The following is a 5,863-nucleotide window of genomic DNA, read 5'->3' on the forward strand; positions in this document are numbered from 1 at the left end:
TCTTCAAGGCTCCCAGAATTTTCGCCCCCTCCCCCACCCTATGATCCACTTCCGCTTCCATGGTTCCATCCGCTGCCAGATCCACTCCCAGATATCTAAAACACTTCACTTCCTCCAGTTTTTCTCCATTCAAACTCACCTCCCAATTGACTTGACCCTCAACCCTACTGTACCTAATAACCTTGCTCTTATTCACATTTACTCTTAACTTTCTTCTTTCACACACTTTACCAAACTCAGTCACCAGCTTCTGCAGTTTCTCACATGAATCAGCCACCAGCGCTGTATCATCAGCGAACAACAACTGACTCACTTCCCAAGCTCTCTCATCCCCAACAGACTTCATACTTGCCCCTCTTTCCAAAACTCTTGCATATGTTTCCTTGCGCTACCTTGCAAACGCGGGAGACAGCGACAAAGCAAAAAAAAAAAAAAAAAATATATATATATATATATATATATATATATATATATATATATATATATATATATATATATATATATATATATATATGTATACCCTTCAGTATGTTTACTTTCGATAATGAGGAACAGAAGAAGGAACCAAACAAGTAAATTTCGTCAAAGACATCTCTCTTTTCTAAACGCTGCCTCGCAAAGATTTTCATTAATTCAAATTGAAGAAACAGACGTATTTTCTATTGTCTGGTTAGCTCAGTGGTAGAGCGTGAGTCTGACACACTCAAGGTCGTGGGTTCGAGACCCACACCAGACATAATTTTTGTTTTTTTCTTTTTTCATTTTGTCCGCATCACATGTGTGCAACATTCAGTACCTTCGTCCAACGTTATAGTGAAGATCTTCACAATAAATTGTGGTTTTCGACCTTATCTGAAAGGGTCAGGTCCACCAAGACGTCCTTGAAATCTTCCAGAAGCTTCTGGCGATCCTCCTCCAACTGCTGGGCACATCAGAGTTAACATGGGCCGGACATCGGTTGTGGAACGACTTAATCTGCTTCCGGTAGTTAGCAGGGAGGATAATGAGGGCTCTGACCTCATATCAGGTCAGCTTAGTTCCAGTCTATTGCTTAGTTCCAGTCTATTGCAACGACAACAAAAAATGAAAACTCATTTCTTCGTGGAAAATTGAGAGGAAAACACGACAGCATCATGGAGATTTACCCTGTGGTTATTTTGCCGGCTAGTCGGCAACGGTCGGTCAAATGGTATTTTGCCGTGGTACTCTCAGTGCTTCATATAATACTATGTCACAAAAAATGTTCTTGGGGGCGTAGCTCAGTGGTAGAGCACTCGCTTGGCATGCGAGAGGTCCCGGGTTCAAACCCCGGCGCTTCCATTTTTCTTATTTGGGAAATTCATTGTTTTCAGTCATATATATATATACATACATATATATATATATATATATATATATATATATATATATATATATATATATATATATATATATATATATATGTATATCGTCCGATCAGGGAAGTTAAGCAACGTTGGGTCTGGTTAGTACTTGGATGGGTGACCGTCTGGGAACACCAGATGCTGTTATCCCTGGGGATAGGGAAGAAAGTATACTTGCCTCGTATTCCCTGCGTGGCGTACAAGGCGACTAAAAGGGTAGGGAGCAGAAGGCCGGAAATCCTTTACTCTCATTTTCAATTTTACAAAAGACGGAACAGAGAAGATATAAAGATATTGTAAAGATGTAACTAATATAAGATATAAGAATGAATGGAAGGTACGGATGTAGCTGAAACAAGGAGTAATGAAGATTAAGGTGCAATGAAAATTATTCTGTAGTGAAGATATATGTATATGTTAAAATTTTGTATTGAACATCAAGGGAGTAATGGTAATGATGAGAGTGTAGTGACGATGAGGGTTTAGTTAGGGAGTGGTGACAATTGCCTTTACAATGATAATAAGGAGGTAACACAATGAGGAACACAAACTTTCCAAAGCTACGTTCAAGTCAGACTTTGAACTAAGTTCGGTAAACAGAAGGATGATGTTAAGATGAGAGTGTAGTGAAGAAGAGTATAGTGATGATAAGGATATTGTCGAGATAGGTTGTAGTGAAGATACGAATGTAGTAGAGATAAGGGTTATCAAAGAGTAAAGTTTATTCAAAATGATTGTGTATTGAAGATGAGAACTACTTTTAGTGAACATCAGGGAGTACAATGATGATGGTATGGTAGAAATAACGGTGTAATGAAGAAGAGGGTATAGTGAAGGTATAGTTAAGTGAAAATAAGCTAGTAGTGAAGATACACGTTAGTGAATATGAGGTTGCAGTGAACTTAACCTTATTGATCTGATCCCCCAAATCCTCCAAACTACGTTCAAGGGCGGATCCAAAGCCAACCGAAAAGGCTATTTCTCTGTGTATTGTTAGTGGTGGTGGTGGTGTGTAGGTGTGTGTAATCATCTATTTGCACTGTATTAGGAGGGAGTTTTACACTCGTGGGGCCCCGTGTAAGTACGTTGTTTGTGTGAGCGGGTAAAACCTAAAGCCTTCCTTGAAACCAGCTTAGTCAAGATAAGGTCATATGAAGATGAGGTTGTAGTGAAGATTATAATAAGCCTCGCATAGTGAAGATAAAGGGATTAAGGGAGAGATCAGTGGTTGACAAGGTAGCATGATATACCACTGCGATATGATAACTGATAACTGAATTATTCCATGCTGGAGAGAGAGAGAGAGAGAGAGAGAGAGAGAGAGAGAGAGAGAGAGAGAGAGAGAGAGAGAGAGAGAGAGAGAGAGAGAGAGAGAGAGAGAGAGAGAGGCTTTAGATGTGAAAAAGACTGAAGGAAATAGAAGGTTAGGGTAAGACTCTGTGACGGAGAAAGATAATTGTCATAAGAGTTAGGGTGGACTGTAGAGAGAGAGGCTTAGGATTAGAGTCAGGCAGGACAGGAGAGAGAGGCTTGGGACGAGAGTCAGGCAGGACAGGAGAGAGAGGCTTGGGATGAGAGTCAGGCTGGACAGGAGAGAGAGGCTTGGGACGAGAGTCAGGCAGGACAGGAGAGAGAGGCTTGGGACGAGAGTCAGGCAGGACAGGAGAGAGAGGCTTGGGACGAGAGTCAGGCTGGACAGGAGAGAGAGGCTTGGGACGAGAGTCAGGCTGGACAGGAGAGAGAGGCTTGGGACGAGAGTCAGGCAGGACAGGAGAGAGAGGCTTGGGACGAGAGTCAGGCTGGACCACACCGACAAGGCATTTCTTCCAACACCTGCACACACACACACACACACACACACACACTCAGCAAACAACAACACCCTTCCCACAACACTCACGACACACCCTCCCGAATACACCCACAACACACACACCTCTTCTTCCATGCCCACAACACACTCTCCCACCGTACACCTGCGACACGCACCTTCCCCACACCACACGTCTCCAGCACACCCACACCACACATCTCGCCCACCACACTGTATCTGCTAGTATTGCATTGATCTTGTTATACATTTGATGTATTTTCAGTTTGACTTATGGTATGGCTACAGACTTTACGACTTCACCTGCTCATACCCATTAAAATTTAACAACAATCATACATTTGTGTTATCATGAAGATAGATTGATAGATACATAAATAGATAGATATTCAGATAGATAAATGGATAGATAGGTAAGGCAACCTTCATCTTTCTTAGAAATCAATGATATCCACAATATCCTACAACAAATACATGTACATGGATGTAGTGATAATGTGGGTCAGGTATAAGGCCAGCGGTGTTGAAGGTGTAGTGAATGTGACCATTGACTTGAACCATCAGGGTGTAGTGAAGATAAGGCTGTAGTTAAGATGATTCTTAAAGTGACTCAAGGTTGTTGTGAGTAAAAGGAAGCTTCGAAGATGAGTACTTCCTATCTGAAAGTCAACAATTACAAAATTGATGAAGCATAACAACTTCCTCGGACAGCCAACTACAACCATAGAGTGAGCCTGACTCTCACCTAACAACGTCCTCTCAATGACAAATGTCTTACCAGAATCTTCTAGAACCTTCCAGAAAACCATGAACTCTGCAGGTAAGGAGGAGGGAATGGCCTCTGGCTGCTGATGATAACCGCATTATTCCATATATATGCATATATATACTTATATTTGCATATATAAGTATGTATATGCAATATATAGAACAATGTGGCTATCAACAGTTTCTAAGAAAACTGAAAAGATGAGGTCCCACCGAGATTCGAACTCGGATTGCTGGATCCAAAGTCCAGAGTGCTAACCCTTACACCATGGGACCTGATAAGAAAAGATGTGATTTCATCTAAATGTTTTACATATAATCAGCCAGAGGCCATTCCCTCCTTGCCTGCAAATGTCATTGTTTTCTGGAAGGTTCTCGAAGATTCTGGTAAGATAATTGCCATTGAGAGGACGTTGTTATACTTCATTTTCATTAATTTTATCATTGTTGACTTTCAGATATAGAAAGATAAATAGGTAGATAGATAGATAGATTAGATAGACAGATAGATTGACTGGTAAACAGATAGATATTTAGAGAGAAAGAGACGTAAGGCTAACCCTTACACCATGGGACTGGAAACAAAAGATCTGATTTCATTTAGATGTTTCAACCACCATCACCAGCCAGAGGCTGGTTTTCTGGAAGGTTCTAGAAGATAGATACATAGATAGATAGGTAAGGCAACTTTCAACTTTCTTAGAAATCATTGATGTCCGCATCATTCTGCAACAAATACATGTACATGGATGTAGTGATAATGTGGGTTAAGTATAAGCCAGTGGTATTGAAGGTGTAGTGATAATGACCATAGACTTGAACCGTAAGGGTGTAGTGAAGATACGGTTGTAGTGAAGATAACTCTTAAAGTGACTCATAAGGTTGATAGATAGATAGGGTAGATAGATAGGTAAACAGATAGATATTCATACAGATAGAAAGATAGGTAAGGCTGTGTAAAAATACATAGTTGAATAGATAATCAAATACTGAACATTTCATATGCGTTTTTATAAGATCGAAAAGAAAACGAGATCAATGGTAACATGAGCCTCGGCCACGAGACAATGTCACTCGTTCAAGAGTCGGTTACGGGCCCCGCCGGCGGGGCTTGAGACTCGCCCGCCTGTTTCCAGGTGAGCTCGTTCTCAACGCCCCCGTCCGTCGATAGTGGCCGTGACCAACACATTAGTGGCACTGTCTGTCATCAAGACCCCGGCGGCGATAGCCTCGGAGTTGTTGTCCCCTGCAGCAGCCACGGCCACGGCCACGGATCCAGCCACGGGAGGCTCGTCCGCGTTAGACAACATGACCGCGATCAGGGACATGCATGCGAGGCAACAGCAGGTGATCCAGAAGAGGAAGGAGCACATGACCGTGGACCCCCGACCTTCTGAACACCTTCCAACTAATGATGACGCCGATTCCACTCACGCATTTCAACTTTCTTAGAAATCACTGATGTCCGCATTATTCTGCAAGAAATACATGTACATGGATGTAGTGATGATATGGGTTAGGTATAAACCAGTGGTGTTGAGATTCTAAATTAATGTGACCATGGACTTGAATCGTAAGGGTCTAGTAAAGATAAAGTTTTAGTGAAGATTGCTCTTGAAGTGACTCATAATGATGTTGTGAGTACAAGGAGTCATCGAAAGCTTACTCCAAGGATTGATAATGAATGATCAGTAAGTCACCTGCTCTGGATATTTGTTCGGTAGTACACTGCTCTAGTTCTCCATCGCAAGGCAAAGATTGGTTTGTGATCAACTCTCATCAAGTCAGACCCAAGCTTGTTAATCTAAACGCCCACAGCCATCATGGAGGAACAACTCTAAAGAACTTCATGCAACAATTAGAACAAGAATTTCCATTATGA

At 41.7% G+C, this 5,863-nt stretch overlaps 2 non-coding genes across 2 annotated transcripts; one reads left to right on the forward strand and one right to left on the reverse strand.

Moving 5' to 3' along the window:
- The first annotated feature begins 664 nt into the window (after positions 1 to 664).
- TRNAV-GAC (transfer RNA valine (anticodon GAC)) lies at positions 665 to 736 on the forward strand. Its single transcript has one exon. It is a non-coding gene; the product is annotated as a tRNA-Val (tRNA).
- A 3,449-nt stretch (positions 737 to 4,185) lies between these two features.
- Positions 4,186 to 4,257, reverse strand: TRNAQ-UUG (transfer RNA glutamine (anticodon UUG)). The gene has a single exon. It is a non-coding gene; the product is annotated as a tRNA-Gln (tRNA).
- Between the last annotated feature and the right edge of the window lie 1,606 nt (positions 4,258 to 5,863).

Source organism: Panulirus ornatus, chromosome 12 (genome assembly GCF_036320965.1).
Source record: "Panulirus ornatus isolate Po-2019 chromosome 12, ASM3632096v1, whole genome shotgun sequence".
In the NCBI taxonomy this organism is placed as follows: Eukaryota; Metazoa; Arthropoda; class Malacostraca; order Decapoda; family Palinuridae; genus Panulirus; species Panulirus ornatus.